Here is a 21,523-nt window from a genome sequence, read left to right on the forward strand (position 1 = left end):
TCAAGGTATGAACATATGTTTATGAAATGGGTAAACTTATCAGTCTGGTGGTTTCCGGGCCGTGAAAGCTTGAAATCCTACAGTGGTGCCACAAGTGACGCGTGAAGTCTCTGGCCTGATGCTGAAGAAAGTTGAGGCACTGTCTTCTGACGGAAGCGGCATATCCTGGCTCTCCACACAAATACACGTTGCACACAATCAGTGTGCGCATAGGCTGGGGATCTGCAGCGCAGACCTGGACTATTGCGTCGCTCCACGGAGAGTGAATCAACCTTTTCCTGCTGCACACTCTGTCTTCCCGCCAAGTCTCTTGCTTTCCCACGCACCGTCCCTTTTATCCCTGAGCTGCCCCCTAGAGTTGAATGCAAAGGTCTGTATAGGTCAGAAAGCTTTCCCCCCGGCAACAATGGTGACAGCCCCGATAGTTCCGGAACCGACCCGAGAGAAGTACCACCGGCCCGGTCCATCTTCTTACACATGTACACTTGTAACACTCCATGGATCATGGATGTGTGAATGGTTATTCAGCAGTATACTCTGCCTTTTATCATGCTGGTGCTGCTGCATCCTGCAGCAAATTGGTGTTGTGACCAGGTCTGGGCAAATCTGGCTGTTTTTTTTCTATGATGTTTTTACATAATATTTAGCTACAATTATCTTCCACTAATGAATGAGGTGAAAGAAGAACAGGAATAAAATGGATGTATCATACTGGGAAAATCTGTGCTCCATTTAACACTTTATAATTTACACTGAAAACACGACTTTACAGATACGTCACCCACCCACCGACTTGTACCAATCTTACAGTACACAGCCGTCACACTGTGTAGCTCTCAGGCTATGTTCACAAGTTGTGCTTTTCAGCATTTTTTTGCAAATTTTCAGCTGCACTTTACAGTGCCAGGAAAGTGTGTGAGATGTCAGAAATCCCATGCATACAGTTTGATTTTCTTGTCCTCAGTATTTTGTGCAAAACCTTGGTTTTTGCAGACTGCAGCGTGCCACTTCTTTCAGCATTTTTTCAGCATTTTTCATGAGTGGAGCAAAAAATCAAGGTATCAGAATTTGCTGCGTTTTTTGTGCCAAAACTTCCTGAAGTAAAATCAGACTTTTTTTTTTTTGCACTAAACTTTGTCAGCATGCACAATACGTAAAAGTACCCTGACAAAAACGCAACGAAAACTAAGAGAAACCTGCTTTTTGGAGGCAACTTTCTTGCTGCCAATAGAGCAGGTTTTGCCTTAGGAAAAAAAGCAGCAAAACGCAATGTGTGAACATAGCCTCACAGTAGAGAATCCACAGTGTGATCGCTCTTAGAGTAAAGACCTCCATAGTGTGACTGATCTCACCAAAGCTCCACAGTGTGACCGCTCTTAGAGTAAAGACCTCCATAGTGTGACTGATCTCACCAGACAAAGCTCCACAGTGTGACCGCTCTTACCGGACAAACCTCAACAGTATGACCGCTCTTACCGGACAAAGTTCCACAGTATGAGAGCTCTTACAGTAGAGAGCTCCACAGTGTGACCGCTCTTACCGGACAAACCTCAACAGTATGACCGCTCTTACCGGACAAAGTTCCACAGTATGACCGCTCTTACAGTAGAGAGCTCCACAGTGTGACCGCTCTTACCGGACAAACCTCAACAGTATGACCGCTCTTACTGGACAAAGTTCCACAGTATGACCGCTCTTACCGGACAAAGTTCCACAGTATGACCGCTCTTACCGGACAAAGTTCCACAGTATGACCGCTCTTACAGTAGAGAGCTCCACAGTGTGACCGCTCTTACCGGACAAACCTCAACAGTATGACCGCTCTTACCGGACAAAGTTCCACAGTATGACTGCTCTTACAGTAGAGAGCTCCACAGTGTGACCGCTCTTACTGGACAAAGCTACCCAGTGTGACCACTCTTACAGTAGAGAATCCAACGAGTGACCGCTCTAACAGTAGCATAGCTCCCAACCGTCCCGATTCCCACGGGACAGTTCCGTTTTTGACCTCACCCGCGTCCCGCCCGGGACTCTATTTTTTCCGCACAGCACTGAGCCGCCACGCCCCCCCATGCACCGACCCCATCCTCGCCCTCCCAGAGAGACCCACCGCAGCCTGCAATGATGTCCTAGGCTGTTCTGTGGCTGTGTGCACAGGACCTGTGATGCGGTCACAGGAGGGGAGGAGTCAGGGGTCACATGATCTTTGTGTCTGCATTCTTCAGGACTCTGCTGTGTTGGTTGTCATGGTGCTGGATGAGGTGAAGTTTCTGTGTGGGGTCAGGAGGGGTTTACAGGGTGGATGTAGCAGAGCTGTGTGTGTACAAGGTGTACGGAGCGGAGCTGAGTGTGTGCGAGGTGTACGGAGCAGAGCTATGTGAGTACGAGGTGTACGGAGCGGAGCCATGTGTGTGCAAGGTGTACGGAGCGGAGCCGCATGCGTATGAGGTGTACGGAGCGGAGCCGTGTGTGTATGAGGTGTACGGAGCAGAGCCATGTGTGTATGAGGTGTATGAGATGTACGGAGCAACGTGTGTACGAGGTGTACGGAAAGGAGCCGCGTGTGTACTTGGTGTACGGAGTGGAGCCGCATGTGTACGAGGTGTACGGAGCGGAGCCGCATGTGTACGAGGTGTACGGAGCGGAGCCGCATGTGTACTTGGTGTACAGAGCAGAGCCGCGTGTGTACGAGGTGTGCGGAGCCACGTGTGTACGAGGTGTATGGAGCGGAGCCGTGTGTGTACGAGGTGTACAGAACGGAGTCATGTGTGTATGAGGTGTATGAGATGTACGGAGCCACGTGTGTACGAGGTGTACGGAGTGGAGCCGCATGTGTACTTGGTGTACGGAGTGGAGCCGCATGTGTATGAGGTGTACGGAGCGGAGCCGCATGTGTACGAGGTGTACAGAGCGGAGCCGCTTGTGTACTTGGTGTACAGAGCGGAGCCGCATGTGTACTTGGTGTACAGAGCGGAGCCGCGTGTGTATGAGGTGTGCGGAGCCACGTGTGTACGAGGTGTACGGAGCGGAGCCGTGTGTGTACGAGGTGTGCAGAACGGAGCCGCGTTTGTACGGAGTGGAACCATGTGTGTATGGGATGTACAGAGCGGAGTCAAGTGTGTACAGACATACAAAGCGGGCTTTTCCCGTGGACACAGGAGTACACGGCAGAGCTCTGAGTAGCACTTTAAAACTCGCACATGACGTTCCACCGGAAGTGATGTGCTGGAAGCTGACCGGAAATGAGGTAATTTCATGAGGAGATCGTGACGGAACTATGGAGGCACTTCAGGGAATGCTTCAGATCCATCACCATGTCCTCCTCCGACAGCGTGGACAGTGGGATCACCTTGGAAATGGGGGTGCCAGCCATGTGAGCGGATCATGATATGTCCTGCATCGGGAGGCTCAGGTGGGCATTACAATGGGAGCCGGGCTGCTATAGTATCTTTATAGGATCTTTCTTTATTTCTTTCTTTCTCTCTCTGTTTCTTTCTCTGTTCTTTCCTTTCTCTGTTTCTTTCTCGCTCTAATCTTTCTTTTTTCTTTCTCTCTTTCTCTGTTCTTTCTTTCCCCTCTTTCTTTTTCTTTCCCCTCTTTCTTTTTTTCTCTCTGTTCTTTCTCTTTCTTTCTTTACTTCTTTCTTTCTTTCTTTCTCTCTCTGTTCTTTCTCTGTCTCTCTCTGTTCTTTCTTTCTTTTCTTTCTTTCTTTCTCTCTCTGTTCTTTCTTTCGCTCTCTGTTCTTTCTTGCCCCTCTTTCTCTCTATCGCTCTGTTCTTTCCCCTCTTTCTCTCTGTTCTTTCTTTCTTTCTATCGTTCTCTATTCTTTCTTTCTTTCCCCTTTCTCTCTCCGTGCTTTCTTTCTTGTGCTGTCTCTCTGTTCTTTTTTTCTGTCCCCTCTTTCTTTCTCTCTCTGTTCTTTCTTTCCTCTCTTTCGTTCTCTCTTTGTTCTTTCTTTCCCCTCTTTTTTTCTCTCTCTGTTCTTTCTTTGTCTCTCTCTGTTCTTTTTTCCCCTCTTTCGACTTTCTTTCTTTTTCTCTGTTCTTTCTTTCCCCTCTTTGTTTCTCTCTGTTCTTTTTTTCTTTCTCTCTCTCTGTTCTTTCTTTCCCTCTCTTTCTTTCTGTCTCTCTGTTCTTTCTTTCTCTCTCTAGTCTTTCTTTTTTTCATTCTCTCTGTTCTTTCTCTCTCTGTTCTTTCTTTCTCTCTCTCTGTTCTTTCTTTCCCCTCTTTCTTTCCACTCTTTCTATTTATTTCCCCTCTTTCTTTCTTTCTGTTCTTTCTCTTTCTTTACTTTTTCTTTTTTCTTTCCCCTCTTTCTTTCTCTCTGTTCTTTCTTTCCCCTTCCTCTCTCTCTGTTCTTTCTTTCTTTCCCCCTCTTTCTTTCTCTCTCTACTCTTCCTTTCTCTTTCTGTTCCTTCTCTCTGTTCTTTCTTTTTATCTGTTCTTTCTCTGTTCTTTCTTTCCCCTCTTTCTTTCTCTCTCTGTTCTTTCTCTCTCTGTTCTTTTTTTCTGTCCCCTCTTTCTTTCTCTCTGTGTTCTTTCTTTTTCTCTGTTCTTTCTTTCTTTCCCCTCTTTCTTTTTCTCTGTTCTTTCATTCTTTCCCCTTTCTTTCTATCTCTCTGTTCTTTCTTTCGCTCTCTGTTCTTTCTTTCCCCTCTTTCTTTCTCTCTCTGTTCTTTCTTTCGCTCTCTGTTCTTTCTTTAACTCTCTGTTCTTTCTTCTTTATTCTCTCTCTGTTCTTCCTCTCTCTGTTCTTTCTTTCTCTCTCTCTCTCCTTTCTTCTCTCTCTGTTTTCTTTTTTCTCTCTCTGTTTTCTTTCTTTTCCTCAGTACATGTCAGCGTGCCCACAGTACCAGCCACTGTGGCCATAATGCCAGCCACTGTGCCCTAGGTACCAGTCAGTGTGATCAGCAGTGCTAAATGGGTGTGGTTGAGCGTGGATATGGGTGTGACTAGTTGTGAAATGGGTGTGGTCGGGGCATGGCCTAAAATTTGACGCGGTGCGCAGCCTTTGTCCCTCGTTCCCTTCTTCAGAAGTTGGGAGGTATGCAGTAGAGAGCTCCATAGTGTGACCACTCTTACAGTAAAGAGCTCCACAGTGTGACCGCTCTTACAGTAGAGAATTTCACAATGTGAATGCTCTTACAGTAGGAAGCTCCATAGTGTGTCAGCTCATACAAAAGAAAATTTCACAGTGTGACTGCTCTTACAGTAAGGAGATCCACCATGTCACGAATCTTACAGTACTGAGTTCCACAGTGTGACCGTTCTTACAGTAGAAAATTCAAGAAAGTGACCGCTCTTACAGTAGATAATCCAAGGAGTGACCACTCTGAGGCCGGCGTCACACTAGAGAGAAATACGGACGAGTGAGAGGCGTTAAAAAAACGCATTGCACACGGACCAATGATTCTCTATGGGGTACCTCCCATCAGCCGTATTTTTGTCGTGTATTTTTATGGGCCGAGCCAATCGCAGCATGCTGCGATTGTCAGCGAACTACGACCATAGTACGCCAATGCAAGTCTATGGATGCACCAAAAAAAGCGCATTACACACGGAACACATGTGTGACTTGCGAGAAATACGCAAGACTTCTCCTGGTGACAGGAAATGGGCCAATCCTTCATAGAAAGACATGCAAATTAGCTCAAGTAGCGCTCCAGACATCCAGGAAGTATACTTCCACGGAGTACAGCAGCATGTCTACCCACATTAATTTGGAGCTGTTGATTGTTTTGGTCCGGGAAAGGCCTGAAATTTGGGACCAACTGGGTGCCCATTATTCCAACAGGGCCAGAAAAGAGGTGGTATGGAGGTGCATCTGTGTGTATCTGTGTGCAGATGTTTCCAGACTTTGCCCAATGGCCACATGAGGAGCAACAACAAATTCGTAAGTAATTGCCTTTTTTACCAATCATCTTAAAGGCCAGAAGTGAGCTTTTTTTTAAAGTAGCCCCTAAAATCCTATACTGTATATGTACAGTACAGACCAAAAGTTTGGACACACCTTCTCATTCAAAGAGTTTTCTTTATTTTTATGACTATGAAAATTGTAGATTCACACTGAAGGCATCAAAACTATGAATTAACACATGTGGAATTAAATAATTAACAAAAAAGTGTGAAACAACTGAAAATATGTCTTATATTCTAGGTTCTTCAAAGTAGCCACCTTTTGCTTTGATTAATGCTTTGCACACTCTTGGCATTCTCTTGATGAGCTTCAAGAGGTAGTCACCTGAAATGGTTTTCACTTCACAGGTGTGCCCTGTCAGGTTTAATAAGTGGGATTTCTTGCCTTATAAATGGGGTTGGGACTAGTGTTGAGCATTCCGATACCGCAAGTATCGGGTATCGGCCGATACTTGCTGTATCGGAATTCCGATACCGACTTCCGATATTTTTTCAATATCGGAATTCGGCATCGGAATCGGAAGTTCAGTTGATTGACGGCCTGACGTCATCATGATGCGCGGTGTGTGCGCATCATGATGCGCCGTCATTTCGGGCCTTCCGGGGGTCTCTGCCGGCCTGCCGGGGGGCTGTGCCGGCCTGCCGGGGGGCTGTGTGGACTGCCCGGGGTCTGTACCGGCCTGCCGGGGGGCTGTGCCGGCCTGCCGGTGGTCTGTGCACCCTGTGGGGGTCTGTACCGGCCTGCCGGGGGGCTGTGCCGGCCTGCCGGGGGGCTGTGCTGATGTCCGGGGGTCTGTGCAAGCATCGTCCGATGGGACTACAAGTCCCATCGGGCGATGCCTGCTACCATGACAGTGATTGACACATTAGCCAATGATGGGACAGTAGTAGTCCCATCATCCGGCTAATGTGTTAAATGTTAAAAAAAAAAATAAAAAATACTACATACATACTACATGCATGCTACATACATACTACATGCTACATACATACTACATATATGCTACATACATACTACATGCATGCTACATACATACTACATGCATGCTACATACATACTACATACATACTACATACATACTACATACATACTGCATGCTACATACATACTACATGCATGCTACATACATACTACATGCTACATACATACTACATATATGCTACATACATACTACATGCATGCTACATACATACTACATGCATGCTACATACATACTACATACATACTACATACATACTACATACATACTGCATGCTACATACATACTACATGCATGCTACATACATACTACATGCTACATACATACTACATGCATGCTACATACATACTACATGCATGCTACATACATACTACATGCATGCTACATACTACATGCATGCTACATGCATGCTACATACATACTACATGCTACATACATACCACATATATACTACATACATACAATACATTCATACAATACATACATAGACATACAGTACATATAACATAGAGTAACATACTTACCAATACTTGTCACATTGTTCCCCGAAGCCATTGTCTTTTCCGGGATAAATATTAACATAACAAACCACAAAAATACTCACCCACGATCCGAAGCAGTCCACGAGTGTGTCCCACGACGATCTTGGGTAGAGAACTGCAGCATCAGATGATGCTGCCGTTCTCTACGGGCTGCAGGAATCCAATGACGGAAGGTAGGTATCCTTCCGCACTGTATTCCTCCGCCACTTAAAAAAAAAAAGTCCCTAGTCTCACTTTATGCCATTGCTGTGTGGGAATTTCCCACACAGCAATGGCATAAAGTGAGACTAGGGACTTTTTTTTTTTTTAAGTGGCGGAGGAATACAGTGCGGAAGGATACCTACCTTCCGTCATTGGATTCCTGCAGCCCGTAGAGAACGGCAGCATCAGCTGATGCTGCCGTTCTCTACCCAAGATCGTCGTGGGACACACTCGTGGACTGCTTCGGATCGTGGGTGAGTATTTTTGTGGTTTGTTATGTTAATATTTATTCCGGAAAAGACAATGGCTTCGGGGAACAATGTGACAAGTATTGGTAAGTATGTTACTCTATGTTATATGTACTGTATGTCTATGTATGTATTGTATGAATGTATTGTATGTATGTAGTATATATGTGGTATGTATGTAGCATGTAGTATGTATGTAGCATGTAGTATGTATGTAGCATGCATGTAGTATGTATGTAGCATGCATGTAGTATGTATGTAGCATGCATGTAGTATATATGTAGTATGTAGCATGCATGTAGTATATATGTAGTATGTATGTAGCATGTAGTATGTATGTAGCATGCATGTAGTATATATGTAGTATGTATGTAGCATGTAGTATGTATGTAGCATGCATGTAGTATATATGTAGTATGTATGTAGCATGTAGTATGTATGTAGCATGCATGTAGTATATATGTAGTATGTATGTAGTATGTATGTAGCATGCATGTAGCATGCAGTATGTATGTAGCATGCATGTAGTATATATGTAGTATGTAGTATGTATGTAGCATGCATGTAGTATATATGTGTTATGTATGTAGCATGTAGCATGCATGTAGCATGCATGTAGTATGTATGTAGTATATATGTGGTATGTATGTAGCATGCAGTATGTATGTAGCATGCATGTAGTATATATGTAGTATGTATGTTGCATGTAGTATTTATGTAGTATGAATGTAGCATGTATGTAGTATGTAGTATGAATGTAGCATGTATGTAGTATGCATGTTGTATGTATGTAGCATGTAATTTTTTTTTTTTTTTTTTTACATTTAACACATTAGCCGGATGATGGGACTACTACTGTCCCATCATTGGCTAATGTGTCAATCACTGTCATGGTAGCAGGCATCGCCCGATGGGACTTGTAGTCCCATCGGACGATGCCTGCACAGACCCCCGGAGCCTGCACAGACCACCGGCAGGCCGGCACAGCCCCCCGGCAGGCCGGCACAGCCCCCCGGAGCCTGCACAGCCCCCCGGCAGGCCGGCACAGCCCCCCGGCAGGCCGGCACAGCCCCCCCGGAGCCTGCACAGACCACCGGCAGGCCGGCACAGACCACCGGAGCCTGCACAGACCCCCTGGCAGGCCGGCACAGCCCCCCGAAAGGCCCGTACAGACCCCAGAGAGGCTGTACAAGGGCAGGAAAGGGTTTTTCTTATTCCGATACCGGAAGTCCCATAGACTTGAATGGGACTTCCGGTATCGGAATCGGCGATACCGATACTTTTTTTAAAGATCGGCCGATACCATCCGATACGATACTTTGAAGTATCGGACGGTATCGCTCAACTCTAGTTGGGACCATCAGTTGTGTTGTGCAGAAGTCTGGTGGATACACAGGTGATAGTCCTACTGAATAGACTGTTAGAATTTGTATTATGGCAAGACAAAAGCAGCTAAGTAAAGAAAAACGAGTGGCCATCATTACTTTAAGAAATGAAGGTCAGTCAGTCTGAAAAATTGGGAAAACTTTGAAAGTGTCCCCAAGTGCCGGGGCAAAAACCATCAAGTGCTACAAAGAAACTGACTCGCGTGAGGACCACCCCAGGAAAGGAAGACCAAGAGTCACCTCTGCTGCGGAGGATAAGTTCATCTGAGTCACCAGCCTCAGAAATCGCAGGTTAACAGCAGCTCAGAGTAGAGACCAGGTCAATGCCACACAGAGTTCTAGCAGCAGACACATCTCTACAACAACTGTTAAGAGGAGACTTTGTGCAGAGGCCTTCATGGTAAAATAGCTGCTAGGAAACCACTGCTAAAGACAGGCAACAAGCAGAAGAGACTTGTTTGGGCTAAAGAACACAAGGAATGGACATTAGACCAGTGGAAATCTGTGCTTTGGTCTGATGAGTCCAAATTTGAGATCTTTGGTTCCAACCACGGTGTCTTTGTGCGACGTAGCAAAGGTGAACAGATGGACTCTACATGCATGGTTCCCACCGTGAAGCATGGAGGAGGAGGTGTGATGGTGTGGGGGTGCTTTGCTGGTGACACTGTTGGGGATTTCTTCAAAATTGAAGGCATACTGAACCAGCATAGCTACCACAGCATCTTGAAGCAGCATGCTATTCCATCCAGGTTGGAAATAAATTTGGACCATCATTTATTTTTCAACAGGACAATGACCCCAAACACACCTCCAGGCTATGTAAGGGCTATTTGATCAAGAAGGAGAGTGATGGGGTGCTACGCCAGATGACCTGGCCTCCACAGTCACCAGACCTGAACCCAATCGAGATGGTTTGGGGTGAGCTGGACTGCAGAGTGAAGGCAAAAGGGCCAACAAGTGCTAAGCATCTCTGGGAACTCCTTCAAGACTGTTGGAAGACCATTTCCGGTGACTACCTCTTGAAGCTCATCAAGAGAATGCCAAGAGTGTACAAAGCAGTAATCAAAGCAAAATTTGTCTACTTTGAAGAACCTAGAATATAAGACATCCAGTATTTTCAGTTGGTTCACACTTTTTTGTTAATTATATAATTCCACATGTTTTAATTCATAGTGTTGATGCCTTCAGAGTGAATCTACAATTTTCATAGTCATGAAAATAAAGAAAACTCTTTGAATGAGAAGGTGTGTCCAAACTTTTGGTCTGTACTGTAGGTATCCCTGTTTGCAAACGAAAAAGTTTGCTAAAAAGCACCCCCTACTAGGCCACATGACTATGTGAAATGTTAGGAATATTGGTTGGCACATTTCCCAAAGGTTAACCCCTTCACTACCAAGGGTTGTTTGCACATTAACTCCCGAGCCAATTTTTACAATTCTGACCACTGTCCCTTTATGAGATAATAACTCTGAAACGCCTCATTGGATCCCGGTGATTCTGACATGGTTTTCTCGTGACATATTATACTTCATGTTAGTGGTAAAATTTCATTCATATAACTTGAGTTTATTTGTGAAAAAAATGGAAATTTGGCGAAAATTCGGAAATTTCGCAATTTTTCAACTTTGAATTTTTATGCCCTTAAATCATAGAGATACGGCACACAAAAAACTTAATACATAACATTTCCCACATGTTTACTTTACATCAGCACAATTTTGGAACCAAAATTTTTTTTTTGTTAGGAAGTTAAAAGTTGACCAGTGGTTAAAAGTTGACCAGTGATTTCTCATTTTTACAACACCATTTTATTTTTACGACCACATCACATTTGAAGCCACTTTGAGGGGTCTATATGATAGAAAATACCCAAAAGTGACACCATTCTAAAAACTGTACCACTCAAGGTGCTCAAAACCACATTCAAGAAGTTTATTAACCCTTCAGGTACTTCACAGGAATTTTTTGGATATTTAAAAAAAAATGAACATTTAACTTTTTTTCACAAAAAAAATATTTCAGGTTCAATTTTTTTTCTTTTACCAAGGGTAAAAGGAGAAATTGGACTGGAAAAGTTATTGTGCAATTTGTCCTGAGTGCGCTGATACCTGATATATGGGGGGGAACCACTGTTTCGGCGCATGGCAGAGCTCAGAAGGGAAGGAGCGCCGTGTCACGTTTGGAGAGTCCCTGATGTACCTAGACAGTGGAAACCCCCCACAAGTGACCCCATTTTGGAAACTAGACCCCTCAAGGAACTTATCTTGATATGTGGTGAGAGCTTTGAACCCACAAGGGCTTCACAGAAGTTTATAACGTACAGCGGTACAATTAAAAAATCATATTTTTTCCACAAAAATGATCTTTTCACCCCCAATTTTTATTTTCCCAAGGGTAACAGGATCCTAAAAGTTATTGTGCAATTTGTCCTGAGTACGCTGATACCCCATATGTGGGTGTAAACGACTATTTGGGCGCATGGCAGAGCTCGGAAGGGAAGCAGCGCCATTTGACTTTTTTGGCTGGAATTGAGATCGGACACCATGTCGTGTTTGGAAAGCCCCTGATGTACCAAAACAGTGGAAACCCCCCACAAATGACACCATTTTGGAAATTAGACCCCCTAAGGAACTTATCTAGATGTGTGGTGAGCACTTTGAACTCCCCCAGTGCTTCACAGAAGTTTATAGCGCCCGTTTGTGAAAATAAAAAAATCGTATTTTTTCCACAAACATGATCATTTAGTCCCCATTTTTTATTTTCTCAAGGGTACCAGGAGAAAATGGGCCCCAAAAGTTGTTGACCAATTTGTCCTGAGTACACTGATACCCCATATGTGGGAGAAAACTACTGTATGGGCACACGTCGGGACTCGGAAGGGAAGTAGTGACATTTTGGAATGCAGACTTTGATGGAATGGTCTGCGGGTGTCATGTTGCCTTTGGAGAGCCCCTGATGTACCTAAACAGTGGAATCCCCCCATAAATGACACCATTTTGGAAACTAGACCCCCTCAGGAACTTATCTAGGTGTGTGGTGAGCACTTTGGACTCCCCCAGTGCTTCACAGAAGTTTATAACGCCCGTTCGTGAAAATAAAAAAATCGTATTTTTTCCACAAACATGATCATTTAGTCCCCATTTTTTTATTTTCTCAAGGGTACCAGGAGAAAATGGGCCCCAAAAGTTGTTGACCAATTTGTCCTGAGTACACTGATACCCCATATGTGGGAGAAAACTACTGTATGGGCACACGTCGGGACTCGGAAGGGAAGTAGTGACGTTTTGGAATGCAGACTTTGATGGAATGGTCTGCGGGTGTCATGTTGCCTTTGGAGAGCCCCTGATGTACCTAAACAGTGGAATCCCCCCATAAATGACACCATTTTGGAAACTAGACCCCTAAGGAACTTATCTAGATGTGTGGTGAGCACTTTGAACCCCCAAGGGCTTCACAGACGTTTATAATGCCCGGGCGTGAAAATAGAAAAATCATAATTTTTTCCAACAAAAATGATATTATTGCCCCCAGTTTTTTATTTTCCTAAGGGCAACAGGAGAAATAGGACCCCAAAAGTTGTTTTGAAATTTGTCCTGAGTATGCTGATACCCTGTATGTGGGGGTAAAACACTGTTTGGGCGCATGGCAGAGCTTGGAAGGGAAGGAGCACCATTTGACTTTTTCAACGCAGAATTGGCTGCAATTGAGATCAGACGCCATGTTGCATTTGGAGAGCACCTGATGTGCCCAACAGTGGAAACCCCCCAATTCTAACTCCAACCCTAACTCCAACACACCCCTAACCCTAATCTCAGCCCTAACCCTAGCCCTAGCCCTAACCCTAGCCCTAACCCTAGCCCTAACCCTAATGGGAAAATGGAAATAAATACATTTTTTAAATTTTATTATTTTTCCCTAACTAAGTGGGTGATAATGGGGGGTTTGATTTACTATTTGTGGCGGTTTTTATGGCAGCTGTCACACGCTAAAAGACGCTTTTTATTGTAAAAATAGTTTTTGCATCACTACATATTGAGAGCTATAATTTTTCCATATTTTGACCCATTGAGTCATGTGAGGTCTTATTTTTTGCGGGACGAGTTGATGCTTTTATTGGTATCATGTTCGGGCACATGACATTTTTTGATCGCTTTTTATTCCGATTTTTGGGACGCAGAATGAACAAAAACCAGCGTTTCATGAATTTCTTTTTGGGGGGTGCGTTTACACTGTTCCGCGTGCGGTAAAATTGATAAAGCAGTTTTATTCTTCGGGTCGGTTCAGTTACAGCAATACCTCATTTATGTCGTTTTTTATGCTTTGGCGCTTTTATGCAGTAAAAACAATTTTATATAAAAAATAATTATTTTTGCATCGCTTTATTCTGCGAGCTATAACTTTTTTATTTTTTCTCTGATGATGCTGTGTCATGGCTCGGTTTTTGCGGGACAAGATGACATTTTCAGTGGTACTATGGATATTTATATGCGTCTTTTTGATCGCGCGTTATTGCACTTTTTGTTTGGCAGTAGGATAATAAATCATTATTTTTTGCTTCGTTTTTTATTTTTAATTTTTAAGGGGTTCGCTAAAGGGGTTAACTAATGGGACAGTTTTATAGGGCAGGTCGGTACGGACGTGGCGATACCAAATATGTGTACTTTTATTGTTTTTTTATTATTTCAAAAAAATGAATTTATTAGGGAATTTTTTTTTTTAATTTATTTAGCGATTTTTTAAAAATTATTTTTACACTTTTTTTTTTTTTAAATTTTATTACATTGTCCCAGGTGGGACATCACTGTCCTGTGACAGAACGCTGATCTGTCACATCACGGATCACTGTGACAGATCAGCGATCTGTCACAGGTATAGACGCAGACTTCCTCATGCCTGCGCTTTGCAGGCACTGAGGAAGTCAGCTCCCTACAGACCCCCGAAGGTCCCCGTTGCCATCTTGGATCCGGGGACCTGTAAGGAAAGAGACCCCCGCAGCAGCGCTGCACATTGCGCTGCGGTGGGGGGCTCAGGGAAGCACGGAGGGAGCCCCCTCCCTGCCAATGCTTCCCTTTAACCCCCGGTACACCGCGATAGTGTTTGATCGCCGTGTGCAAGGGGTTAACGTGTCGGGGGCGGTCCGTGACCGCCCCTGACACATTGTGCCGGGTGTCAGCTGTGATAATCAGCTGACACCCGGCTGCGATCAGCGGCGCTCGCCACGTGGGCGCTGCTGATCGCGCTAGACGTAATATTCAGTCCATGGTACTTAGGGCCCAGGTCACATGGACGGAATATTATGTCCAATGAAGGAAAGGGGTTAAAGTCCATTTTCCCTTCACATTGTAGTTGAGGATGTGATGAGACGCTGGCAAAGCATCTGCGACCAGTATCCGCGGGAAAGACAGCAGAGGGCCAGGAGTGGTGCAGCAGCACCGACAAAGCGGAAATACCGTATATACTCGTGTATAAGCCGAGATTTTCAGCCCATTTTTTTGGACTGAAAGTCCCCCTCTCGGCTTATACACGAGTCATATACCTGGGGGTCGGCGGGAGAGGGGAAGCTAGGGTGTCAGAGATCATACTTAACTCCCCTGGCGCGGTCTCTGCAGCCACCCCGGCTTCTCCACGGTCTCCCTTCCTGAATTCAGCGGTCACATGGTACCGCTCATTAAACTCATGAATATGCGCATATTCATGAGTGTAATGAGCGGTACCACGTGACCACTGAAGGCAGGAAGGGAGACCACCATGGAGAAGTGGTGCTGCCGCTGCAGAGACCGTGCCAGGGGAGGTAAGTATAGCGATATTCACCTGTCTGGGGTGTCCATCGCTGCTCACAGCTGTCTGCTGCATCCTGTGTCAGTGACGTTTAGGCAGCAGGGGGCATGGTGACGTGGTTAGTGCGTGCCGTGCCCTCTGCTGCCTGAACATCACTGACAGACGACATGGCAAACAGCGGTGAGCAGCGATGTCCCCCAGAGAGGTGAGGTCCTGAGCAGAAGTGAGTATGGCATTTTTTTTTTGCAGCAGCATATGGGGGCATAATATATGGAGCATTTTATGGGGGCAGCATATGGGGGCATATTCTATGGAGCAGCATATGAGGGCATATCCTATGGGGCAGCATATGGGGGCATATCCTATGAAGCAGCATATGGGGGCATATCCTATGGGGCAGCATATGGGGGCATATCCTATGGAGCAGCATATGGGGGCATATTCTATGGGGCAGCATATGACGGCATAATCTATGGAGCAGCATATGGGGGCATATTCTATGGAGCAGCATATGGGGGCATATCCTTTGGGGCAGCATATGGGGGCATAGTCTATGGGGCAGCATATAGGGGCATAGTCTATGGGGCAACATATGGGGGCATATGCTATGGGGCAGCATATGGGGGCATATTCTATGGGGCAGCATATGGGATCATATTCTATGGGGCAGCATATGGGGGCATAGTCTATGGAGCAGCATATGGGGGCATAATCTATGGAGCATTTTATGGGGGAATAATCTATGGAGCATCTTATGGGGGTATAATCTATGGAGCATCTTATGGAGCCATAACCTTTATGGAGCATTATATGGGGCATATTGCGGGGGCATTATTAACCTTTGTTCAGCATTATATGGGGTGTATTTTGTATGGACCATCTTATGTGGCCCATCATGAACTGTATGGAGCATTATATGGGGCTCCTGATTCAATATGGATATTCAAAAACATTTAACCTACTGATGTCTCAATTAATTTTACTTTTATTGGTATCTATTTTTATCTTTGAAATTTACCAGTAGCTGCTGCATTTTCCACCCTAGGCTTATACGCGAGTCAATAAGTTTTCCCACTTTTCTGTGGCAAAATTAGGGGGGTCGGCTTATACACGGGTCGGCTTATGCATGAGTATATACGGTACATATATTTTGACCGTTTGTCATTTTTGGCACCAATTATGGATCTCAGACATCACACCACATGACACATATGCTGTTTAGGGTCAGAGCTAAAAAAATTTTTTTGTTTACATTTCCTAACAGAACTCAGTCCAACCTCACAGAGAGGGAGACAGGGTTGGATTCTGAGGCCATTATAGATCCGGCCGGGGGACGTGAAGAGGTGGCTGGCCCATGTTCTGACCCGAGCATTTGCAACCCCCAAGCTCCACCAGCACCAGGACCAGCATTAGGTTCTGGACCTGGTCCAGAACCAGAAGAGCCAACAGCACCCAGCAACGTCGAAGACCCCAGCAACATCAGCAGCCCTACTGGCCGTCTCGAGGGGTCCCCCCAGCCTGCAGCCATAGGCCGCCGTGGGAGACAGAGAAGAGACAACACTGCCTCTGATACCCGGAGGCATGTAGACACAGGTGTCCTCAATTACCTGTCCAGGGCTGCCCAGGATGAGGGTGAAGAGGCATATTCCCGAAGCCTGGCCAGGTACTTCCATCCCCTACCCCGTGAGGTGAGGCTACGTGTGCAGGGATCCATTCAGATCCTAATTTATGCATGCACACACCCCAATGACCCATATGAGTTGTTTGAGTATCTTGAGAGGTGGCAACTCTCACCCCGTAACCGTCTCCGCCTTGCCCGAAAACCAGATGTGCATGCTCAATTAGGATCTGAAGTTCCGCCTGCATGTGTGCCTACACCTCCACCCATTCCCCCCCAAACCAACCTTGGCCACAACAGGGCCAAATGGCAGCCTATAACCAACCTGCCCAATATGGCAACTTGTACAGACCCGGTGTTGGAGGCTGGCCCCAACCTGGGTTTACACAACATGGTCATATTGGGGGGTATGAAGGACGTGGCTAGAATCAGCCACAGGAGTTTAATCGCCATTATCCTTATGATCAAACTGGGCACCCCAACCCCCAACAAAGAGATGAAGGCCTCCCACCATCACCTCCGCCAAACTACCAGCAGTTATAAAACCAAAAAGTTGTTTATGTTTTTGCGTTAGCAAATGTTTCTTTCTTGTTACCTATTTGGGTGTCCAAATAATATAATGTGCCATACAGAAAAGCCCCAATGGGCAGGGCAATATCTGCCATATGACAAAAATATGGTAAACAGTATTCTAAGTTATTTTTTGCATTTATAAAAAATTTGAAAGTGCAACTTTGGGCCTCTTCTTTCATTATTTTAGGCATTCGAATAAGTAAGACAACTTTAGGCCATATAAACAGAACACACAAATCATAGGACAGTAAAAAATACTATTTATATACACACACATAAGAACATCACAACATAGATACAGCCTGATCTTGCCAGGTAGTAGCACCCTGAGGTGGACCAAAATTCTGGGTGAACACATCACACTCTTTGAGTCCTTAGAGAGGACGCCGTAAAGGGAGCACATGTGGCCTAGGCCTATCCCCATTGTCCACCACACCTTCAGCCACATCAGATGAAGAGCAATCATGCAGTCTAGTGAAGTTATGGAGGACCACACAAGCTTTGATGACCTCACTGACGTTGGCTTCACTCAGCTGAATGGCAGACTGGTGGACACGCCATTTGGCACAAAGAATGCCGAAGGTGCATTCCACCAGTCTTCGGGCACGTGAAAGGCGCAAATTAAAAATCCTGCGCCGGTGGTCAAGATTTCTGCGTGGGTATGGCCTCATTACATGCCTGGTCAAATGGACACTAGGACATAAGGCACTGCTTCTTGGTTTGAGCCTGGCAGCTGACGTGGTGGTGGTAGGTCCAACTGGTTATTGCACAGCCGCCAACCCATAATGGAAGAATTGAAGACTCGAGAGTCTCCAGTTCTTCCATAAGCCCCAATGTCTACAATTATAAACCTGTAGTTACTGTCAACCAGAGCCAACAAAACTACAGAAAAATATTGTTTATAATTATAGAATTGAGACCCTGAGTTCGGCGGCTTACGCACACGGATGTGCTTCCCATCCAGGGCTCCAATACAACTGGGGAATTGGCAGGGCGACTCAAATCCCCTGGCAATCCTCAACCAGTCAACCATCTTGGACTCTGGCATGACCAGTTGATTAAGTCTGGACCAGATTTCCGAACATGTAGCCCGAACGATGCCAGATATTGTCGATCGCCCAATCAAAAACTCCAGATGGAGTGCGGCATAAGAAAGGCCAGTTGTGAGGAACCTACAATTAAACAAATAGAGAAAATATATACATTACTACTTGCTAAAGAATGCACACATTACATATAGAACATGAGAACAGTGGGTAAGTAAGAAGATAGGCGAACAATACATATACAGTACACATGTACCACGGCTATGTAATGTGTAATAACACATAATAAATAATAATAATAAATTTTATTTTTATAGCGCCGACATATTCCGCAGCACTTTACATTTCAGAGGGCATTTGTACAGACAATAGACATTACAGCATAACAATAATCACATACAGTAGATTATAGCAAATACCAAGAGGAGTGAGGGCCCTGCTCGCAAGCTTACAGTCTATGAGGAAAGAGGTAGACACGAAAGGTGGGTGGTAACAGTTGCCCTGATTGTATGGACCAGCCATAATGTTAGGTGTGTGACAGTACGGACACAGAGGGCTAATGGATGCATAAAGCATGTGGGAGAATGATGCGGGGAACCTGGTTATGGTAAAACTTTTGGCTCTGCCACACAGGGATAGATTAGGTTAATGTGTTGAGGCGATAGGCCAGTCTGAATAAATGCGTTTTCAGGACACGCTTAAAATTGTGGGGATTGGGGACTAATCGTATTGACCTGGGAAGTGCATTCCAAAGAATTGGCGCCGCACGTGTAAAGTCTTGGAGACGGGAGTGGGAGGTTCTGACTATTGAGGATGCTAACCTCAGGTCATCAGCAATTAAACACATCAAAGTCTTCTTACTTAGAGCATATATTTGGGAACCATTCATAATGTCACGCAGCCAAAAAGGTGTGACTGAGTAAGATAATTATTTTGGAAACGAATCATCTACATACATTCTGTAGCTGAGGAATACATACTGTAACGTAAGGAGAAGCCGCTCCTCCGTAGAGATCCATTTGCGCATCCGGGTGTCCTGGAAGGTGATTCCTGGGCGCACTGTCTCCAACAAAACATCAAAGGTAGAAACGGTCATCCGACAATAGAGGAAAAACTTGTCAGGATGTGTCCTCAGAGCTGCATAAAGCCTATGAAAATGTCTTTAATGAGGGGTTGTCTCAAATGTGGATGCACCCACATTTGTCTCCTCCTCGGATCCACATTCACTGGGTATGGCTGGCCAAAGCAGCGGGACAAAACCCAGTTGAACAGAACACGGTCAGTTGTGGTGAACTGAAGTGTGTCAGACATGTTTGCTAACAACCACCAAGACACCAACACAAGCACAGCACCAAAATGGGCAGCTTGGAGGCTGCCACCTGATGTTGAGGCAATAAATAGAGTTGCTGATGATGATTTAAATTATGTGCAGGCCTCAAAACCATTAAATGTCCATTTTACAAGGTTGCGAGAAAAAACGCTATACGGATCACATACGGATTACTTACGGATGCTTACATGCGCAAAATACGCGGCCACACCCTTACAACGGATGACATACGGATCACTATTTAGGGACCATTTATGCGTATTACGGCCGTACACTACGGTCCGTATTTTTCTACGTTGTGTGTGATGCCGGCCTTACAGTAGTGAGTTCCGCAGTGTGACCGCTCTTACAGTAGAAAATTTCACAGTGTGACAGTTACTTACAGTAAGGAGATCCACCGTGTCACCACTTACAGTACAGAGCTCCACAGTGTAACCACTCTTACAGTAGAAAGCTCCATGATGTAACCGCTATAACAGTACAGACATCCATAGTGTGGCCGCTCTAACAACACAAAGCTCCACAGTGTGACAGCTCTTACAGTAGAGAATCCAAAGAGTGACTGCTCTTATGATACGGGGGCCAGGGGGCTAGTCGTGGCTAACGGTGACTGCTCTGTCACACCCTGGCCCTCCATCACATAAACACACTGTCTCTTCTATAGTGCACTTACTTGTAAGGCGGAGTCCTCTCCGGACTGCTGGGCCTTATTTTCCTTCAGCCCTACGCAATGACAGTCAGAATACAGGTTCAACTTTCACAAAACAAGTTTACTCAGCTTGTCCAGTTTAGTCACAGAAACAGCACAAGGTTCTTCACTAAACATCACCATTCTGCTCCCTGTACTGTCCCTCACTTCTCCAGGAATATTGCAGGGTCGTACTGTCGACTTCAGTACTGCAGCTTCTTGTCTGGTCAACCCAACCCGCTTCAGGAGTTCCCTGTTCGTTTCACCCCGAATGTTTAGGGTTGTCTCCATGAAGTTAGCTGCTACCGTATTGATGCTGCCCTGTATTCCTCCACCACCGTGTGACTATCAGCCTATAGGCCATGGACGTCTGGGCTCCCAGCTTAACCCCTTAACGACCAAGCCATTTTGTAGGTTAATGACCAGGCCTTAATTTTGAAATCTGACCACTGTCACTTTATATGCTTATAACTCTGGAAAGCTTCAACGGATCCTGCTGATTCTGAGATTGTTTTTTCATGACATATTGTACTTCATGTTAGTGGTAAAATGACTTGCGTTTATTTATGAAAAAAACAGAAATATGGCAAAAAATTTTAAAATTTTGCAATTTTCAAACTTAATTTTTATGCCCTTAAATCAGAGAGATATATCACAAAAGATAGCTAACAAATAACATTTCCCACTTGTCTACTTTACATCAGCACAATTTTTGAACCAAAATTTTTTTTTTGTTAGGCAGTTATAAGAGTTAAAAATTCACCAGTGATTTCTCATTTTTACAACAAAATTTACAAAATCATTTTTTTAGGGACCACCTCACATTTGAAGTCACTTGGAGGGGTCAATATGACAGAAAATACCCAAAAGTGACACCACAAAAGTTTCCACAAAAATGATATTTTCACCCTCAATTTTTATTTTCCCAAGGGAAACAGGACCCCAAACGTTATTGTGCAATTTGTCCTGAGTACGCTGATACCCGATATGTGGGGGGAAACCACTGTTTGTGTGCATGGCAGAGCTCAGAAGGGAATGAGCGCTGTTTGACTATTTCAACGCAGAATTGGCTTGACGCCATATCACATTTGGAGAGCCCCTGATGTGTTTAAACAGTGGAAAACCCCCACAAATGACACCATTTTGGAAACTAGACCCCCAAGGAACTTATCTAGATGTGTGGTGAGAACTTTGAACCCCCATGGGCTTCACATAAGT

This window comes from Dendrobates tinctorius, unplaced genomic scaffold (genome assembly GCF_039654945.1).
Source record: "Dendrobates tinctorius isolate UK_male_01 unplaced genomic scaffold, ASM3965494v1 ptg000013l, whole genome shotgun sequence".
Classification (NCBI taxonomy): Eukaryota; Metazoa; Chordata; class Amphibia; order Anura; family Dendrobatidae; genus Dendrobates; species Dendrobates tinctorius.